The 22,547-nt window shown below is 40.7% G+C and overlaps 1 protein-coding gene across 3 annotated transcripts in view; it reads right to left on the reverse strand.

Annotated features, from left to right (window-relative positions):
• ntf3 (neurotrophin 3) overlaps positions 1 to 22,547 on the reverse strand; it is a 53,929-nt gene that overhangs the window by 28,529 nt on the left and 2,853 nt on the right. The window contains exon 1 of one of the 3 annotated variants that reach the window (XM_061714442.1): positions 18,431 to 18,518. The exons of the other annotated variants lie outside the window; for them this stretch is intronic. The gene's annotated coding sequence lies outside the window, so the exon portion shown is untranslated. Of the gene's footprint in view, positions 1 to 18,430; positions 18,519 to 22,547 lie in introns of those variants that run through there. 3 annotated transcript variants of the gene reach the window in all.

Consider the following 22,547-nt stretch of genomic DNA (forward strand, 5'->3'; position numbering starts at 1 on the left):
ACAAATACCTAATTATTATTGTTTGTACTCCCGTGACCTCACTACAGGTCACGGTTTCACCCAGACAGTGAAAGTAAAACTGAACTGAATAGATTTCCTCAGGTAAAACAACATACTGTAGATTAAGGCTGTTATCAGCCACAAAACTACGTGCTACTGAGTGCTTTAAAAAAAAATAAAAAAATCTAAATATCAACTACAGAAGCTCTATAAAAAGGACCCTGAAACATGAACGATGACACTGCTGCAGGGCATTGGTTTTGTGAGCACATTCCAGTGTCAAAGACACCACCTTTCCTATTGACGGTTCAAAATGCAGAAGTGATTTTAATCCCCATCCCTTGCAAAACAGATGCCACATCTTTTATACTTAATATAATGAAAAAAAATGGAATCGGCTGAGCCTCTGCAGCAGTTTCATACACACAACACCAGGTAGGTGCAAATGATTCGACCCCATTGACCAGGGGGCCTGATGCAAAAAGAGTATACTCGTCATGGAGAGACTCAGCTCACTAAATAGCTAAAAACTGGACATCATCTCATCTTTGTGGCACGTACTCTTAATGACACATAAGGGAGGACAGCCAAACATTCTGCAAAAATGCAAAAAGTTTAACATTTACAAGCATACAACTTCTTAACTCATGGAATTGCAAAAAAAAATAATTTCTAATTATGATTAATTGATGATTTGCTCTATGACGTGCTGGCGACCAGTCCAGGGTGTACGCCTGCCTTTCCCCGAGCGAGCAGTGACCTTGATTTAAAATAAGTGGTTGAAGATAATGGATGGATGGATGGATGGATGGATGGATGGATGGATGGATGGATGGATGGATGGATGGATGGATGGATGGATGGATGGATGGATGGATGGATGGATGGATGGATGGATGGATGGATGGATAGATAATTGATGATCTGGAGTTAAAAAAGAGACCACATGGAATGCCAGGTTATGGTAGTCAGAGACATTTGTAAAAATGCATATTGAAATGTTTACACGTCATTAGGACAAACCTGACAACAAACAACAAACCGTGGCGTGCAAAAGCAAAAGAACGTTCCAGAAGAGCAATATAAAGTAGATCAAACATGAGTGTAAAGCGAACGCCTGCTAGTTGAAGCTGTAGGATTTAAAGGTCAGATCGGAGCTGTTGGAAAACCATTTAAAGTCAGTGAGGGTTTAGAAAAGAAACAATTAAAGAGAACTACCTTCTCTTGTCAGACTTTCCACTGAAGCCAGACATTCGAAGCACTCACAACGTGTAACACCCATTCAATCAAGAAAAAAGTTTGTCAGAGAAGCCAACGGGCGGAAGATTTCACTTGGGTCGTTCACAAAGATCAGATGGTGTTTTTAGAACTTTTCTTGTTACTGTTACTACTGTGCTGCTGACAGGTGACAAGAATCCCAAGTAACAGCAAAAAAATTCTATTCAAGCTGAACTCCCGGAGAGTTAGCTCACATTCTACTTATTATGAGACGGGGTGAGCGTAGGGATGGAGAGGATCCACTTCTGCCATCTTTCTTTTTGGTCACAGTCCTGACTCAGTGGATGTTAACTGCTTAATCGTACCATTCAGACACTTTTTTTCAAACTATACTGCACAGTGTTCTTCAACTTCTCTGCAGCCTGCATCAAATACATCTGGACAGAGTAGAGATTTAAAAATATTTGCTATGAAGGGCAACCTCTAATTTTCCTTTTTTGAAGAAAATTCAGAAGTGCAGTTCCTCAAATGACCACTAGGGACTGGCTCCAAAAATGACTCGGCTTCCATTGACCCCCTGTTAAAATGTCCGGCTTTAGAGCAGAAATGAAGATGTTTACAGCCTGGTACAATAAACAGCCTTAGTCTCCACAGCTAGAGTTCACATCCATGACGAGTGAACTTAAGGAGAATTTCTTTTATATACCTCCATCTTCTAGACCCATCTCCCCCTCTTACCGGGATCTGCTGAATCCCATCGCAGCTGTGTTTGGATGAAAGGCAGAGGAGCACCCCGAAGAGGTTGCAAGTTCATCCAACAACCATGCACACTAACACTCACTCTTATGGTTGATTTATAATCACCAATCAGCCTAACACAGATGTTTTCAGACGGTGGGAGGAAACTGGGATATCTGAAGAGCATGCAAGCTCAGAGAAGACGCAGAGAAGACCTGACACAACAGTGTTAACCGCTCAGTCACCATTATGCCCTTTTTCTGTCCCACCTCAGTTAAAAACCTCTTGAGCCACAAGTTGTAGTATGAGTAGGGCTGTGGGTTTTATGACTGACAGTTCTATTTCCATCTGTGATGAAAAACAGCAAGCTGTAAGCCCTTTGGCTACTTAGCAGTTCCAGTGAACTTGACCCCTGATCCGTGAATAAAGACCTGACAGAGAATGTTCATTGTGGTGTTAAAGGTAATGTGCCTTGTTGTGCTGCTGCTCGCACTAACAGACCACCATAATCGACTCTGGGTTTTCCCGAAAGGCTCCAGGGGCAAAAGTGGCTTCGTCAGAGCTCCGGCTGGCCGGCTGCAGCAGCGCCGAGGCAGTTCCTATTCAACTGTTATTTTGAAGACAATGAATGGACCGATTGATCAGAATGATTGTAAGGGTGCTTTCACACCTGTGGCCCGTTAGTTTTGTTCCGATTTAGGAGCTAAATCGATAAAGTTGTTTAGTTTTTCATTTTTTTGTGTTCACAAGGCAACCGTCTGTAGCGTTTCAAAGCTGTTAACAAATGCCATGCGCAAACCAACTGTTCTCTCATTGGTCAGAAATGAACGCGGAAGGAGTTTCCTCTTCCGTACCCCGGGAAAAACAACAAGCCCCTTTCACAGAGAGGGCGCAAAGCGCAGACCGCCGCCGGCGATCCCATTCATTTATGTGCTACCGGCGCAAGAGTGGACTGCTCTGCCGCCGAGCTCAGGGCGGGCGAGATTGAACTGTTCAAAAACTTGAAAAATTTTTAATTTTACAGTGCCGCGCTGTGACGACATCTCGGCACGTCCAATAGGAGAGAAGGGAGAAGAGAGAAAATTGTGTCCAATAGGAGAGAAGGTGGTGGAGGCTGCACAAACTCTCTCCTTGCGCCGGTAGCACATACACATGAATGGAGTTGTGTCGGTTGCTGTGTCGATTAAGTTGTCACTACAAATTAAAAAAACGCACCGCTCCAGGTCTGGAATGGAAGCGAGCCGAGACCACCTCTCCTAAGAGATCTCGGCTCGCTTGTTTTGTGCCACATCCGAGTGCGATTGCTGTGTTCACATGTACCAAACGAACCGATCTTTAGGGGAAAACGCTCCCTGTTCCGGAACAACTGCTCCAAACGGGACAGGTGGGAAAGCACCCTAAGATAAGTTTAGTTAGCAACATAGGTTAGCTTGAGCTAACATAGGTTAGCTTGAGCTAACCTATGCTCAAGCTAAAAGGTTAGTAAGAGTAGAGTAATAGGTTAGCTTGAGCTAACCTATTACTCTACTAAAAGACTACCAGAGCTCCAAAAAGTCAGGTTTCACAATCACTCTTCAGAAACCTCGTGCTAACATCCCAGAAGGGTTTGTTGCCCAGCTCTCATACACTTGATGGATGCAACCCTTTAGTTTTGTAGCTTGTTAGACAATTTAGGAGACTGTGTAGGGCCTCCCGGGGTTGGTAGAGGGAGCAATGCCCAGGACTGACTTAGGTAGGAGCACTGGGTGATAAAATGGGGAAAAAAATCTCATTTCTATGAAAGGTAGCCGGGTAGTAAGACGACTCTGTCAAACTCCAGTCTTTTACATTTTTACAAACATGGATAAATATACCAGAGAAGGAGTAGCCGGTCCAGAAACATGTTACCACCTCCCTACAGGAGAAGCAGTATCGTCATAGTAAAGCACTGTGGTGAGGACGCTGTCACAAGAAGGCAATCTTTTAAAGTGAAACCAGCTGCAGAAGTATTCAGATGGCAAAGCAAACCAGCAGTCTGCTGACCCTCAGTGGTATATGTTTGCCCCTGCCTGGCCTGTCAAAACACACAGGCACAGTGGGGTTGACACAGTCAACAGTGAGTTAAGTTCCAATCTATCCCTTTCTTACACAAAGGGACTAGATAGCGTTAGCTGTTCAACAAAATGGAAACCTCATCAAATCAATATAGAAATTAAATAGCATCAGCTGTGAGTGGCACATTATGCAAAGATTGTAGGTTACCCTCCAGTTAACCTCATTTTGAAAAGTAGTTTTGTTTTCTAAAACACTTCCGAACACATTTGTTGGCCAGATGGACTCTATAGGAACATTTAGGCGAACCTAATATTATAGCAACACGTCAGGCTTCAGAGGAGACCAAAACAAACACAGAGCAAAGAAGCATGGCCAGCTGAGAACCGTGTGGTCTCCGAGTTCAATAAGGTCCCGGACGTGGTTAAATGGACTGCCTGCAAAGGTGGTGTGAGGGGACGAGTAAGAGAGATGGAGCAGTAATGGTTTACCAGCCAAAATCCGACGCAGAGATCAGGGGAGCTAATCCGGTGTCAAGCCTAATCACTGAAACAGGAATAGGCTTTAGGACAGTGGCTTTGCCTCCTCGTGCGTCTGCATGGGTCGGTAGTAGTCCATGGATTAATGGTGCATGCTACACTGTCCACCAAACGGTAAAATAGTCAGCGATGGCAAAAACCACGCCACTCTAACACGGCCAAAACGCTCCTGGCTGCTCATTACTGTATTTGAGAAAGTGCAGACAACAATACTCAGAGTTTCTGTGGTCTGGCTTGTTTCCTTGTAGTCACGTTGTTATGACTTCATATACAGACCAAGTCAAAAGAAATGAACAAATACTGCTGTGGTTTTTTTCTTTTTTTCATAGATTCAGTTATGGTACGAGTGACCAACCTTCAGTCATTTAAGAGGTTCGAGGTTGAATTTTGCAATTTCATTTCCCAAGGTTAAAGTTTAAGCCGTTTCAATGGCGAAGGTGTTTTCAATGGGATTAACTATCTGAGGTAATTTGTCCATTTGATTATTTCTGACAAAATGTATCAGATCGGGTTTAGATTAATTGCTGATTGTAGGTGCTGGGAGTATGTAAGGTTGGATTCAATCATGATTCCGCAACTCACACGAAATGTCACTGTCTTCTGTGGTGATCACGGACGGCGGGTTAAGCGTTTTCAGTGATGGTTCTTCCAGAGAATATCCCCCACAAACAAGTTCAGCAGGGTTCAGGAAATAAAGGACCCCCCCACCCCCAATCAAAAATGCCACCTAGAGGATACTTCCTGTTTGAATTTACAAAAAGGCAATAACTCTAAAAGATAACAATCAAGATTAGGATCAAATGAATCATTGAGGGTGCCTTCAGACTGTAATGTATTTGCTCTGGTCCTAATCAGCTGTTAAGTCTACGTTTATAGGGTAAATTTGATTTGATTCCTTTTCACACAGACGGAAACCTAAGCATGACCTGAATCCTTATGCAAACATAATCAACATGTATTGGTCTGATGTTGCTGTCATAGGAACAAACATATAAATATAGAACTGTAGTGGATTATTAATGCTAATCAGTCTCTGTTTTGGTCTGGTGGGCTTTCTCTCCCGGAGGACTGGACAAAAAGTTTACATCATGATTCAAACCAAAGGTGTTTACCCACTTCAGTTTATGTGATATGGTCCAAATCACTTGATATGTTTGTAAACTTGTAGCTTCTCCAATTAATTTGGTTCACATCAAACCACACAAGAACATCTTCAATTAAAGACCAGATGTTTCCAAGGACTCTGAAAGCTACGTGGACTGGATGTTGTACTAGTGATCCTTTCTGCTGCTAAGATTCATCAATACTTAGTTTGCAAGCTACAGCTGTAGAGGAACATTTAAATGCACTCAAGTAACCAAAGATTCAATAACAAAACACTACAGTATTTTAAATAATTGAATCATACAGAAACGTAAAGTAAACATGTTAGCTCAGTGTTAATCCCACAAAGACTAAAAGCTTGATCTTCTATTGATTCACTGCACTGGTGAACGCTAATTGATTCAAACCGAGACCACCTCTCTTTTGGGGGTCCTGCTTGCATCCGTTTGCACCCAATTCAATAACTGTGTTTTTGCACCAGATGAAACGGACCACACCAAACTAAAGCCTTTACGTGTGGAAAAACAATCAAAAAGAAGTGGGCCCAATCCAGTTCCCTTGGTCTGCATCCATGTTTGCTCACCGTTTTTTTACGACTCACTAAATGGACCGCACGAAGTGGGAAAATAAACTCAAGAACATTCTGAACGGTCTAAAGCCTGCAGGGGTGAAAGCAACATAAAACAGAGGGCACGTGACCAGCAACTACATTCACAGTAACTTGAAAATGAAAAAGCGCGTTACATTCTTCTCTCTAAAATGAACTGCTCTGGCAGAGACATGTGGGAACATTGTATCCTAGTCTGACTGGTGCGTAATTTTAGGATTATAGTGTGGATTAGGTTTAGGTCAATGTAAAGCACTGGAATGCCGTGTCATTCTTGGTCATCATAAGTACAATCACGGGATGTTTAGTGCACTGTAGCTGCCAGTTCAGACATGAAGCTCCTCCGAAGCAGTTTATGTATGACATGTCTGTGCACATACAGTTAATAAGGATGGAAGCATTTCTGCCCATATTTCTCATATTTTGATTCTATGAGCATCGCACACACTGGATGTTGAACAAGCGCCTCCCAGCTTTCTGGAACTGGATTTCTTTTCTTTTCTTTTTCTTTTTGTTTGCATTGTGTCTGGCCAATTATAAGACGCAAACTCGTACATTCTACCACAAATTGCCACATGCTGACAGGGCATTGTGTGAAGACCAATTCTTGAAAAAACATGCTTTCTTAAGCCACAGCAGATGTTTTTGGCTTCCAGATCAGCTAATTTGGGAGAGAAGGCCTCAGATTAAATTTGCTCTTTAAAAAAATCCATAATAGTTTCCAGTACCAAAGTTCTTGTCATAATTACAGTACAATATTAAATTAGCTGTTTCCCAGGTTTTGCATTTCCCTGCCTTGTTGGCCAGTAAACACTTTTTCAGGATGTCCTGGTTCTCTAATATTATTCAACTCTGTCCAAACCACCACTTAAAAATTGTGTTTAGATATTCTTTTTAGGTTAAGGTTTTACTCGCTAAAAAGCATAGTTGAGTTAATACCATGTCCCTTATGACCCTACACCTTGCATCCTCTGAAAACTTCCAGATGTTCTTACACAATTCAAGGTGCAGCTTGAATGTCTACTAGCTCTTGTTTCAGCTGTCAGCATTTCTTGGCAGGTACGGAGAATTCAGTACAACTGTTTGGTGTTACCTCTCCAAGAATTTAATGTATTATCATATCATTACTGTGATGTCAAGTATGTCTCCTTTTAGGGATGTGAGTCTTTTTGGATCAGTCACTGCTCAGACTCAGATCTGATGAGTACTTTTGGAAACCTTTGGTCCATCTAACGTAGAAAGCCTGCCAGAGAAACAGGAACTCATTATCTTTACCAACAAATAAATACTTCCAAAGTTTTTAGCTAGCGTATAACCATAGCTATCATAAATCTGTTTAGTTTACACACAGCGCATAGAGCTGGCAGGAAACCAGACATGGGAAGAGCAGGGGGGATCCGGTGAATTTGTTTAACTAAACATTGCGAGTGGACACTGACTCGTACAACAACGTTACATTAACCCGAGGAGGTGGTGGGTAAACACTTCTAGGAGGGTTCTAGAGGAGATTTGAACCACGTATGAGGAGACGATTACTTTAGGAGTCTAAAAGATCATCACTCATCCTCTTTACATGTGTAATCCCCGAAAAAGCAGAACCTGGTGAAATAAATGTTTTTGAACAACCAGACTACTGCAGACTACTGCACAGTTCTGACAAGAGCTTGAAACCTTTAGGAAAACTCAAAATTTCCCAACGCTCCAGCCAAGCAGGCAGCAGTTCCAATTACTCCACTCCAAACACCCCTGGTGTGATCTGAGAATGGTGGAATACATTATTTTTTATTGCTCTTTATTTTTGATTAGGACTCATTATCCTTGCAGTAGTGTTTATGTAGGCTATTTACAAAAATGGTACTAAAACCCCCAGACAACACTATATTGAGAGTTGGTGTTCCTATGTCTATAATAATGGTATTGTTCCCTCTTATCTTTAATCAGCTGCTTTTCTTTAAAAAAAAAACTGTTGCTTCTCAGGTTCCTTCTCATCTGTCTGACAACGTCTTCAATTAACAATTCCGGTCCGGTTTCTGCCCTCACCACAGCAAAGCCAACGATCTCCTTATGGCTTCTGACCCTGGAATTCTTTCCATATTCATACTATTATAGATCTAAGTCCAGCCTTCAACACCATCTCACGCAGCATTCTCCACTACAGACTATCATCTATCAGAACAAGGGACACATGCCTCCATAGCTTTCTGGCCAGGTGCAGTTTATACAAATGAAAACTTTCAGATCACACTATTTTCCAGTAACCACAGGAGTTCCTCACGGCTCCGTCCTGGGTTCACTTCTTTTCACTTGATTACTTCCTCTTGGTGATATCTTCTGTAAATTCAACATCAACTTCAAGTTTTATGCTGATGATACCCAGCACTATGCGTTCACTCCTCCACTCTTCCTCCCACATCCGTCATTGACTGTGTCACGGATGCTACATCCTGGTTTCCCTGCAATTTTCTAAAATTCAGGTCCAACTTACTAGTTCTAAATCTACTCTCATAAAGTAGTTTTTCAATCACAATCAACAATATGACAATATGACTCCAATATTTCTCCTTCCCTGCAAGTTAAGAGAATGGGTTTCATCTATAGCCCCTTTTACATTGGTAGATACCCCGCGTTTAACTCGTGGATCTAGCGTGTTGCGTAAAACATAACTAACTTGGGGTGGCCGGTGGTGGGAGGGGTTTGTTGATCACGTAACCCCAGTACAACCCACCAGGGAAGTTTAAAAAAAAAAAGGTATTATTATTTTATAAAATAAGGAAACAGCTGATGAAAATAACAACAGCAGCAAGAGGTCACAGGTAGAGCCTATATTTGCAAGATGAGTAACTGGGGAGACGAGGAGATCAGCGAGCTACAGTACTTAGCCTTGGAGATGAGGACACCATAAACCTCCATATGTCTGGAACAACAAAGAACAGTCCATTATTTGAACAAATGGCCATAAAAATGTCAAACTGGGCTTTGCAGTAAACAAACCCTGGCCAAAAACGCTCATCTCGATGTTCAACCATCCTCGTTTTGAGCCAGCGTTCAGCCTATTTAAGTCATTTTGGTACCTAAATGTTCAGCTCATTCAGACATGACTTTTGGGCGTTCAAATCCTTACATTTTTTAAATCTGAGGCCCATTGAAATATAAAGGGAAGATCATTGAATCCTTAAAAAAAACTTCCATCTCTTTCAGACCTTATTACTCACAAGACGTTAAACACTTACCATTAGATTCAGCTTTTTAATATTTTTTTATTTTTTGAAATATTACACTTTAAGTTTTATGAAAAATTCAGCATTCATAATAGATTTCCATTACAGACTGATCAGAAATCCTTGAGAAACTTTGATGTCTTTGAGAGCTCACTACTTCAGCATACTCTCACCTAGAGACACCCTTTAAACTTTAAACGAGTTACAAGACTTTGGACTATAACATATAAAAGCAGTGTTTTGATGCAATTTACGGTCTGTTAGAAATGGCAATTTAAGTTTTGGATTTTTTTTTACAAATGTTCCTTCCAAATGTACACTCTAGCCTGGGGTCGCATAGTCAAATTGACCAAGGGTCACTGAAAATACTGTCATACAGTTTATCCAAGTGCAAAAAGAAAAGTGCCATATTTCCGAACATTTCTTTTATTAGTTACATTTGGCCTGAGGCCTGTGACGTCACAGTTGATATACTGAGTAAGGGCTTCAAGATGGTTATCACTCAGCCTGGACCTATACTTGCATTTTTTTAAAGTTCATATTGGAGAAAGGAGTTAAATACATAGCCCTCACCATATAATCCTGTGTCCTACTCCACAAGAGATCTGCATGTTGTGAAATGGCTGAGGTTTTTTGAAAGCTGCCTTTTCCATAGCTTCAGTTTGGAGGTGAAAACTTTCACACTGCCATAGGCTGATGGGATAAGCTGACCAGGCATCTGCAGCTTCAGGTTAAGGACGTTTAGCTCCTCTGTTATGTCCAGTAAGAATACAGTATGCATTGGACACACATTCAGTAACTCCTGTTCCTTCGAACTGCTCATTGCCCAATAAAAATGGGTAGCTGTCCGTTTTGTCCGTGCTCTCATCAAGTCACAGAGTATGCAGTAAAAGTTTATGCTTTGTCACGTCACTATTCATTCAACTTATCAACAACTTGCAGCATGCATTTCTTCAGAAACGGTCCTTCAGTGAATGTCTTTCCTGCATTGGTGATTAACTCGCTCACCACGTAACGTGCTTCAGCAGCTGTATCAGCATCCTTCTTGGCCTTATGGAAAAGACTTTGCTGAGAAGTGAATCGTCGGTGTAGCTGTGTCGCTCTTTTATTCCTCTTACTTCCCTCGTATTTCTCATACTGCTCCCCATGTTAAGTCAAGTAATGGCGTTTGAAATTGTATTCCTATGAAATTGAAACTTTTTCCTTACATATCAGGCATTTCGGACATCTATTGAACTCCATGAAAAAAATACTGCAATGTCCATCTTCTTGTTCTGTGTTCACTGTCCACCTTTCTTTTCTGCTTGAGAAGCAACATCTGCATTATTAGTGGCAAAAGAACCTGCTGAGCACAGATACCTGCAAGCCTTTGCTGCCAAACAAAGTCACAGCGTGATATATATGCGTTGGGTGGGCGGGATGGAGGGGGAGGGCGAGCCGTATGTGGCCTGGGGGCCGGGAGTTTGAGAGATGAAGATGTCATCCACTGTAAACTTCTCAGGTAGAGGAATAATCTGAAAGAATTGCCACACATTTCCCTTAGTCCCCCATGAATTATATATCAAAATATAGTGTTGGCTTTTAGAAAATATGACTTTTACTTTTTTGTCAAATCAGCCCAGAGCTCAGAGGGTGCAGACAGATGACCTCTTCTGCAAAGATAAACATTGGGCCAATTTAAAAATGACAACATTGCATTCAGAAAAGACATCTGTCACTAACAGTGAAAGGAAAGAAGTTTGTTGACATGTCTTTCCGTTTCCAACAGTGACGCCTCTAAATCGCTGGGTCATTCCAGCAGAGTGACAGACTGCAGGCTGACACCTGAGTTCCAGCTGCAGCTCCTCTGATTCACAGCTGGAGCTCATTTAACTAATTCATTTAATTAAATACTGAACACTACTTTTTACTACTTTATTCCTCTTTACTTTGCTTCCTAATTCTTCCCTTTCTACTTGTATTTTTCCACCTCCATATTCTTCTCCTCTTCTTCCTTTTACAACTTTGTGCTTAAGTAAATCATGACTTTTATCTTCTTATTCTTATTTCAACAATAATTCACTATGTTTAAATCCTTTTCTCTTTAGCCATTCATCTTTTCTTAAGTTTTTCTTGTCCGTCTGTCTATCTTTTTTTTTCTCTTCAGCTGATTTCTCTCACTTGAGGTCATCTTTTCCACAGTTCATCTTCTTCTCTTCAGCTACTGTAATCATGCACTTTTTAGTGCCTCCTCCTAACTACAACTCATCTTTTTCTTCTTCCATACTTTAAAAAGGTTTTCAATTGTCTAAGCTGCATTTACCAATTTTCTTGGCATTTTGACCTGACTTTAGCCATTTCTTTAATTTTCAACAGTTCAGCTCAAAGTTCTCCTGATTTTACCCTTCCTACTTCTTTTCTTCCTCTTAATCTTAATTTGGAAGAATTTGAAATTCTTTAGCAATTGCCACTTGCTAAATTTGATTATTCTGCCAGAGTTTTGGCTAAATTCTTTAACTTCAAAGAGTTTCTTTCTTCAGCTGATCTTCCTCTCTTCAGCTTCTCTTCCCTTGAGCTCATCTTTTCCTTTTCAACTGATCTTCCTGCCTCAAGGTTATTCTTCTTCTTCTCTTCAACTCATTTTCAGCTTCAGCTAACCTTCTCTTCAGCTGATCCTCCTCTCTTGACGTTCATCTCTTCATCTTCTTGTCTTAAGCCCATCTTCTTCTCTTTAGCAAATGTTCCTCTTTTCAGTGCCTCCTCCTGTCATCAATTCCTCTTTCTACTTTCCATTATCTTAAAAGTTTTCATGTCTGTTTTACAATTTTCTTAAAATGTTAACACACCTTTACCAATTTCTTAGATTTTCAGGCATTCAGCTGTTTTTTCAGCAAATCTCCGCTCTCATTCAACCCTGCATTTTCAAATCAAATGCAGCCGTTTCTAGTTTGTTTACCTTTTATGGTTAAATACCTTCTAACTTTTGTCTGTAACTGCAACAATCAGAAAATAAGCCATATAAGTGCAGGTTTCCAACTCCAGTGAAGAATGCATCCAACAAACTATGTTTTGGTTAGTTTTTTTTTGCATGTTCATGTTAATCTGCTCCCTTTTTGTCCAAACTGGTCTCTCATCCAAGTGTCTGCTTAAATCATCTGCTGTGTTGAATTTTGAATCGCTTATTTTCAAAAGGTGACAGGTTTAGAGCCTGCTTTGTCCGACTGGCACAGCCGTGACGTCTGAAATGATAGGGCTGCTAGCAGCTTTATTGCTGTTTGGGTTGAAGAAGAGTCATACATTTTGGTTCTCCGGAGAGATTCTCAAATTAAGTCTGCAAAGACTAAACTTGTGTCGTTGCAAATGAAAAATGCAGCCTAGAGACATGAGAGGAAATATCACAGCGGCGTCGTACAGAAATAGAATCTGATTTGGGGAATTATGTCAGTAATTTCTTTGTCAACGTGAAGATAAAAGATGAGTAATTTTAATACATTTTCCTGTAACATTGGCAAAAATGCCTGGTTAAAGCATTTAACGTTTCATCTATTTTGATATGTTCACATCAAAGCATGGTACAGGAAATGTGGAGCTTACACAAAGTGCTTAGGTTGGTTCAGACCAGTAGAACTTATGCATGCAGGAATGGACTCAACTGTAACTGCGAAATCTAGATACGTTACACGATGAAGAGTTTGATCTAATTCGGTATCGGATATCGATATCCAATATCCAAACACGATATTGATATTGGACTGTTTTAAGATATTCTTCAAGCAAAAGTTGGGTTCTGACATTGTTATTTTGCACTTTATCCAAACATGTTACACTATTTTGGGTCGTTAGGGTCATTCAGGGGACCATGAAGGTAAAACCTTATTGTAGAAACCAGATCTGAATTAAATATCAGAAATGGACAAACGAATTTTCGAAAAGCCATCTGCATTTCGAAAATTCGTTTGTCCATTTCTGATATTTAATTTTGTGACGACGACACACAGATCGGTGTTCGACTACATTTATTAATTATACTCCTAATGACTGCTTGAAACTTCTCGGTTTACAGCCTTCTCCTGATTAATGGACACCAATTTTAACTCAGAAAGAACCATGTTTAAACAGTGTTTTCTAAAAGTTTCTGGCTCTTGCACAAAGTTTTACAAAAAAAGAACCTTGTGGGAATGGAGGTCACCCTCACCTCCAAAACAGTTTGACAGACAATCCAATGATTTTGTTTGGGTCACCCACAACGATGGGATAGTAGCTATGTTTTGTTTTGTTTTTTTTTCATATTTTGTCTTGGCAGGAGAGCATTCACTTAATTGGTCAATTTGTGAAAAAAATTTCAAGAAAAGCAAAGAACACTTGAGAAAAGAATCTCCTACCCAATGCAACATGATCTATTTGGTGTTAATGGTCGAAAACATTTGAATTTTGTGCACTGGAGTTTCCCCAAATTACAGCATTGATATTTATTATAATTAGATTATGCAGCCAGTCACCATTCAGGTTTCTATGATAGAGAAATGTAAACTGAGCTAATCACAAAATATGCACATAAATCCCACACCTGGTGAAGCACTGAGGAGCATAAACAGATACCTTCAGAATTCAGTACCAATGCACAGCAAGGTGGAAGGCGACGGTCTGGCAAATCCTTTCCCTAATTTTCACTATCAGCAAGTTATCTGAAATCATACAGTAGTAGTTTTACTGTACTGGTTGCAAAGCAGTCAAATAGAGGTTTCAAACAGCAATGACGTACCACAGACTATGCAACATACCGAAGCGTCTTTTTATATATCATCATCTAAGTTTCAGGAAAGCCATGTTTTTGACTCTCTTTGCATATAAAGTTAATAGAAGGCCATATAGCGTGACATAAATGTCCGTACCATACTTCATTTTATAGATCATTCACCTTATCTTGGTCAAATCTTGACATTCGAATATGAAAAGCATGTATTTGTCGTTTGACATTCCACCCCACGTCCTTGTCTCCCAACTCCATGTAAAATAAACATGAAGACATCCTCTTGGAAACTTGGATTAATCAGTTGTGTTCTGAATCAGTAAAGGCTGTTGGACCAGTCATGAATAAATATCCCTCCAGAAAATGGATTATAAACTGAAACTGATATTACTGGGGGTAATTTTGAGTCCAATTTGCTGAAATGTAAACAAATCTAGCCAATAAAACCAGAAGAATATATATGCATGTATGCAACCTTTACAGTTACCCCTTTCATAAACTGTTGTGATTCTTCTTCTTTGTGATATTTAAAGAGGATCTAGAATCTGAAAATGAATCTTCTAAATGTGGCTTTCTTTCTTTCTTTCTTTTGTTAATCATGCTTTTTATTTATGTGATGTTTTAATGTCTCTAACTGCACTTTGAATCACCTTGTTGTTGTTGAATTGTGCTATAGAAATAAACCGTCACATTAAGTAAACTGTTCAGATTTGCAGGAAACTATGACATCACAGATCCAGACTACAGTGAAATCATGCAGCCTCTATTACCACCTCTCTCTCCACCTGTCGTCAAATCAGGAGATGTTTAATGGAAAGTGAGCAGAGGTCATTGTCATAGAAGAGGAGGGAAATGGGATGGAGTTGAGTGGCTGGATCCCCCCCTAGCAATCAACTACTGTGAACAAAAGCATTCATATGTGACTGGAAATGCTTGGTACTGTATCCATGAAGGTGGTTCCATGATGTTGGACAAAGGCTGACTAAATTCATAGCTTCCACACATCTCAGTCTGACTGAAATCAAACTCAACCGAACAGACCAGGCCAACGTGCTCAGCAATTTCCCAACCCAGGATTTGACCCGGGAATCCTGGAAGAGGTCAAGACAAGATACACAGAAGAAAAAAACAAAACAAAACTGTAGAGCGCATACGAGACAGACGGAGCTATAACCCCGTCCAGTTGACCAATGTCCCATTTTGCTACCACAGCTGTTTTGGTGCGTGGTGTCATAGGCCTCCCAGAAAACTCCTCATCCTAACAAGTTGAAAACAGACACTGTCGTCACATCCTGTCGTCAGTAAATCAATTCCCTTTACTGTGCATTGTCTGTTTAAACCACCAGGGTGACTATCTGGGCTGAAACTGGCTGCATTAAATTATCATGAATTAAATGATCATGAATAAAGACATGAGAGATGATCCAAGTTCAGTAGATTTAATACATCATTTGCATGCAAGCAGGTCTAAACGTACGCCAGGAGTCTCATACAGAAGTGACACCCGATAGCAAAATATGAGTGAATCAACGTTGAAATATGGTTAGGCAGAAACACTGAATCCATGTTGAATCCATGTAGAAGCCTGGTCGGCAACAAACAGAATATGCTGATTCAACATTGATTACACGTTGGCATTAGAATTGGATGCTTGATTGATGGTTGATCCACCATCGGTCGTCGACCGTCACCAAAAATCAACCTTTTTGACCATAATTCAACATTGATTTAACATATTTTGCTATCTGGGACAGGGTTTTAGTGTACATGGTACTTTGAACACCACAAAATGAAGACTACTCACTAAAAGTTCTCATAACAGGTCATTGCAGATGTGTGACAACAGAGCCAAAACTCTCAAATACAAAATATGTGTCTGCACAAGCTGTACCCAGGCTAAGACTCATATTTCCATCACAACATTTATGCTGGGACAAAGAAAGGGGCCACTTTAAGTGGCCTAGTCGAGCTAAAGCTGTAGCTTGCATGAACTACATGTAAACATGTATGTGGTATTTCTACTTATATCACACACATTCCATTAATGTCACAGGAAATTATGTCAATGTTTGCTAATTCTATGTTTACTTTAATTTAAATTATTACCATAATTGTTCCTATTAAGAAGACGATGATAATCAAAATTTCCCTTGAAAAAAAAACAAAAAAAACCTGATCTACAAGTTTAACACGAACGAGGAAATCCCTTTGAATACTCAGAAACCAGGTGGTGGGTTGGGATTTTGGCTTCAGGGAGAAGGTTAAAGTTAGGATCAGTGTTCTGTTGGGGTCAGGGTGAAAACAAACGCAGGTACAAGTGTAGGGGAGGGGATTTGGGCGCTGAAATGGAGAAGGTGTTTAAAACACCAGGCAGCAGCTTTTACCCTGCAGACATGTGAACATCTGTCAGCTCAGATATCAAAGGTGGTCACACCCGTCCATGCAGAGGTCACGTTCAGGCATCCTGTCTTATCAGCGGGGGAAAAGGGTAGCTTCAGCTTTATTATCTGTATCTTTTACTGTCACTAACATTAAAGCTGACCCAGGGCCTTCGCTCTGGGTTGGGTCATTTTGACCCCGAGTCTCAGTGTCTTGCAAGAAGAAAGACCACAAAGGATTTTCCATCTGTTTTATGGGGATTTTGTGTGTCTTAGATAAAGACAGGAAAATCGATCTATCTATGTGATGAGGCAAACTGTCGAATGGAAAGTTAAGTAAAGCAAGAACTGCTTAGATGATGTGGCTCTACATGATCTAGATACCAAAACAAGAGGAATGTGCAGGATCTGACTTTACTTTGCCTGCAGTTTCGTAGTTGAGTTGGGAAACAAAAGGCGACTTAATCTCAAAAGGTCCCAGGAGATGAACTGATAGAATCACTAAATATAATCCAGCACCAAATTGAATCAGAGTGACTCTTATTATGTGACTACATGTGTACGGTATTGTTTTGGTTTATTGTAACTCAATAGAGTTTTATTTACATAGCCCCCCTTCAAACACAAGTTACCTCAGGGGCAGGCTGGATATAACATTTTAGCTCTATGGAGAGGAAAAAATTAAAAAAAAAAGGTATTTCACAAGACGGTGCAGACCACCGGGCGGCTGGGGTGATGGGAAACTGAAAAGAGAGAAGATGAAAAAAGACCAACAACTGCGCCCTTTGGACAGGAAGATGAGAAAAAAGAAAATAATCATGTGCAAATTAACAAATATACATGTGATCTAATTCACCCTGTCAGTAGTTTTTGGAGACATTTATTTTCTTGCAATGTGTGTTCGAGCTTTGTTGTGGACATAAACACCTTGATGGCTGTCCAACCCCTTCGTCGGCGGAGGGACTGGTTGAACAGGTTGGCTTGAAAGATGACAAATTAATGTTTTATTTTTTACGCCATATAAATGCAAGTAGGATGTTTTCAATTTTGCTCGCCTTGATTTATCAGCCTTATCCGTTAGTTATCTGGAAAAAAAAAAAAGAAACAGAGAGAGCGGAGAATGACTGAGCTTTTGGGAGGAGCGCCTTAAAGACACAGGAACTTAAACGAACTTCTCAGACCGCCACATTAATGCGTGTAAGCCTTTTAAGGAAACCCTCAAATGGAATAACAAACCTCCGAACTAAAATACTAAAAAAAGAAAGCACTTCCCAACATGGCCTCAAACTCAGAGGAACTACTGCAAGTGTCTGCGCTATTTGGACAGAGAATTTGAATTTGCTGAACGTATTTCCTTGTTAGACCTCTACAGCAGGTCTTTTCACTCAAGAAAAAAAAAGCACGAATATCGAATTACACTTCTACTCGGTCAAAATATTTACGTCAATCAAATGTCTAGTGTGCACGGCGGAGCTTTTAAATGCTTTATTGGGACAGCTGGTCACATGTGGGTCCATGCGAGAAACCCTGATGCTGAAGTCTTAGGACGACCAAAACCAGCTCCCTCACTGTAGAATCCACTACTCAGTGGTTTCATGAAGTTTTCTGAAGGAACAGGAACGTAAACTCACCCCACAATGGACTTTTAGACTCTACTAGCATCATTTTTGTCACCATCAGCTAATAAAGTGGCTATCAATCTGTTGATTGATAGTATATAGTAAATACTATAATTAGAGTGCACTACGTAGTGCATAGAGAGTGATTTTGCTCTCTCCCCAACGTTGTAACGTCAACTCTCACCGAGACATCTCCCACTTCCCTCATTAACTGTAATGACTTTACTTTAATGTCTTCCTGGAACTCACCTCCCAAGATTTCAGAGTGAAATATTTCCCTCGGCGAAACCCCAGTCCGATATCATTCCCACATGCTGCCAGACGCTCATCAAGTGTTGGCCTGTCAGCGACGGCCGCGGGCTCTGTGATGCACACTGCGTTATTAGGTGGTATTTCTTTAGCAGCTGCACGATTATGGCCCTGATCAACACGAGTTTCCTGTCTCAATAATTTATCACAAATATGAGCAGAAACTTGGCCCAGATTCAGAAATGTCCCTGTGCTTTTCCTTAGATGTATTGCGGTACTGTGTGAACAAGGGATTGCACTGTTATGTCCCCAGGTTAAGGTTGGAGGTATAACTGGTAGAGTTGCTGATCAGACACCTTGTTCCCATTTCATTTACTTGAATTTTGATAACGGAATAAGGATTTAAGGGAACATGGCACCTAAGGACCACAATATTTGTTTATTAATGAGTTGAAGTAGCGAATGTGAAGACTTAAAAGGAAACTGTCATTAGTTTCCAAGGACAGATCTGGATCTAAATAGTCCACAAGAGGAAATCAGATGTGTGTAACCTCTGCAGGCATGCACCGGCCACTCAAGGATTTTACCGCAGTACTTATGACTTTTTAGATCAACCCAAACAGTTCATGTTCTTGCAGGGATTTAGAAATGTTTTCAATTCGTTGTCAGTCTTCGCTTCCAAGGAGTTTGGCAGAGTCACGTGATGCTAATGTCATAATCTAGATTAAAAACCCATTTAATCTATAAAGGCATGTAAGTGAACAATAAATAGGCTTATCTGGGGCTCCATCCCAGCCGCCCCTATCACAGATCAGCTGTATCAGGATCAGGACGTCCTCCGCGGATAATTGAGTCTCCTTTTTTAATGTGGAAACGGAAGGATAGGCGAGAGGAGAGCAGGCCGGGACTGAAGAGAGGGGGGGGGGGGAACGTAAAGATCCAGACGGCGGATGTGAGGGAGATAAAGAAAATCGCTGAGACGGGGAGGCAGATCACAGGGTCCATGGAGACATAAAAACAGGCGGCTGAACTGTCACATGACCGAACTGCTGTGAAGTGTCACCTTGCAAACTTCATGATCTCTATCTGCTCCGCCTGTCTGGGACAGACTACGAAGCGGTTGCTGCGGCGCTGAGGATTTAAGCTGTTCTACATCAAGGTAAGCGTCAAGGTTCAAGGTTCAAGGAAATTAAACGAATTTGTGGCGTGTAAATATCCTCTGAACCGTCTGCGCCGAGGTGCTTCAGTTCCACCGAAGAGGGGGTGTCGTAAACTTCATCTCTGCACTATGTTTTACTCTAACTAGCCTTAAGAATGTGCTGCGTATAAACACTCTGATAAATGTGTAAACCATCCCGTAGCAGGCCAGGCTGCGAACCCGCCTCATATAGGATCGAAGGAGCCGCCCGTTTCAAGCAGAGCCCATGGGAACGTACGCTTTTAGTCCTTTTATGAGATTCTCAGGATCTTGGGTGCCCACCAATCTCATCAGACCGTGTCAGAGCACTTAACTAACCTGTGACAAAAATGGCCTCACTCACCATTTAGGTACTTGACCCAAATAGCTCCACTAACACTATTTTTTATACAGATTGTCTTTGAGGAGAGTACTCAAGCTCCACTTGACTTTAATTACAAAACCCTTTAGCACACAAGAGTCATTGTTGAGTCGTGCAGCCAAGGCTGGCGTTATTCTTGCTGCTCTGACAGTAGCAGTTCTTCTACTCCAGATATATCTCAATTTTAGTATTTAGAGGGCTGGTATGATTTAACATTTGCCTCTTGATTTCATGTTTTTTGTGTGTGCAATGATTAATTTGAATAAAATTCAGGAGAGCACAACAGTGAAACTGCAAACTGGTTTGTTTGTTTTATCTTAGTCACGCTGGAAAATGCAGCGTCCTGATAAAACAGACTGTTGATTTCTCATGATTGATCTGTGGTATTGATAAACACCAGTCTGTCATAAAAGGTTCTGCTGCCCGATTATGAATGGCATGAGCTCCAATTTTTTTGTCACAAACATCAACAAGCAGTTCACTCTGATTCGTTTTAAAATGTCAGCAACATGAACCCTTTCTTCCTAAACTGGAAGTCTCTGTCCTGTTACTTTTAATGTTCTGTTAACTTGTAGGCTATTGCACATTTTCACTTTCCTTTGCATTCAAGGGTAGATGTTACACCGTCAGTGTTAATGACTGTGTACTGTAGTCTGTCCAGATAAATCAGCCCGGTGTGCTTTTATTTACCTTAAAAGTCTCAAGTGTGTGACTCTGCGACAGGACTCTCATGTAACCAAATACATAATAACTGCCCTGAAGCTACGGAGGATTCAGTTTTGCAATAAGCATTTTGAGAAGTCACCAAGGAAAAACCGAGAAAACAATGAGGCTTTTGCTACAGAACAGTCAGTTGAAGCTTTTTATTCTTTTTGAAGAGAAAGTTTGAGTAACTTCTGAGTGTCTTATGTGCAGGAAACGGCACTCACGGCTCTCTCAGCAGAAATGTGCTACAGTATATCCAGGCTAACCGCTACTGGGTCAGTTTTGACCATTTAAAACGAGTCAAACTTTATCTTCATATCTGTTTTAGTGAATGACGTATTCACAGATACATTTACAGACCAGACAGTTACTTTGTCCCAATATCTTCTTTAGCGAACCCTAACTGCAGAACATCCATGTTGTAAAACAAAGCATGTCACGCAGAATCAGTCTGCGTAACCGTCTGATGTGAAGGTGAGGTGGTATAAAAAATATATACCACAGGTTCTCAAGCTATTATGAATCTTTGAGGCTTGAAATGTTTTAGATGGTCAAAATTCCCTCCCGATGAGCCCCAGCTAAGCTGTTAGCTTAGCTGTTAGCTTAGCTCCCCATGGGAGTTTAAGTGCTGTGACTCAGAAGTGCTTTACAAAATCCAACTTCATTGGAAAACTCTTTTTAATTAATAGTTTCTTACCAACTTTTAAGTAACTAAAGCAAGCTTATTCTCACGTTCAAATTTCTGCTCATCCTTCCTCAATTTTTGTTCATCAACTTATTCTTAACTAATTATTCGTCATCTGATTGTTCATTCCTTGTTGTTGTCTTTTGAACTTTTTAAATCTGTTATCTATCATCAGTGAAATGTGGATCATGTTGCCTTCAAGCTCCAGAAGTTAATAAAAATGTGAAAAAATAAAACTCAGCCTAATTAGCAATTAGCATTTCTGTGTCATTCTTCTAAGTGAGCGTTGTATCGGCCCCCAGAGCTGCAGCGTTAGCTAAGAGCACAGAGTCAGCATCACAACAGTTGTCCCAGTCACTTACTCTTGTTTGTACTTAACAAGATGTGATTTTCATCCCTTTTTTCTTCCAGGTGAAAATCCCCCAGCGCTGCACGGGCATTTGACCCAGTCATTTTTCTATCATCTGATTAAAGTGGATTTGCTATTTGCAGAGCATTAGCTTCAGGAACTAGTAAATATATCAGCAGTAAAACGAATTACACTCAGGAGCACAACACGAGGATCTGTGAAAATAAGGAGAAACATCACATGCTGAGGGGGGTTCACCGCCGCTTCCTACAACTCACTCACTGCAAGTGTCATGAACTGAGCTTCGTCAAACATCAGTGGCGGGATTATACCAGTGATCCACTTTTCATCCGGCTGATCCAGCGAGATCAGCAAGACTCTTAACTTAACCAGAACTGATTAAAACTGAATCACATGATTGCAAAGGTTATTTTATAAAACACCAAGTGGGCAGTTAGGGGAGGCTGGATCAGTCCACCGTCTGAACCCGATCCCCTTGACGAACAAGAAACCACGAGCTTCAAAGCCCAACCACAGTCATGTTTGAGAAACAATAGTAAATCTTATGTTGGCGTATTTTTACAGAAATGCTGATTTTGATGTTCAACTCTTGAGCTGGTAGCAGTTCACAAGCTTTGTGATATTATACTTACCATACATTTCCCAAGCAGGAGGGATTTAAGGCAGCACAAGTTTGTTTTGTTTTTCAAATGTCATTATTTCAAAGAAGTGTCCTCTTTTTTTCACAGACTCATGTCCTTTCTATCCAAAAAGACAACCGAGGAAACTTTGGACTCCCATCCTGGTTGTCTCTTCACT

This window comes from Cololabis saira, chromosome 23, assembly GCF_033807715.1.
Source record: "Cololabis saira isolate AMF1-May2022 chromosome 23, fColSai1.1, whole genome shotgun sequence".
Taxonomy (NCBI): domain Eukaryota; kingdom Metazoa; phylum Chordata; class Actinopteri; order Beloniformes; family Belonidae; genus Cololabis; species Cololabis saira.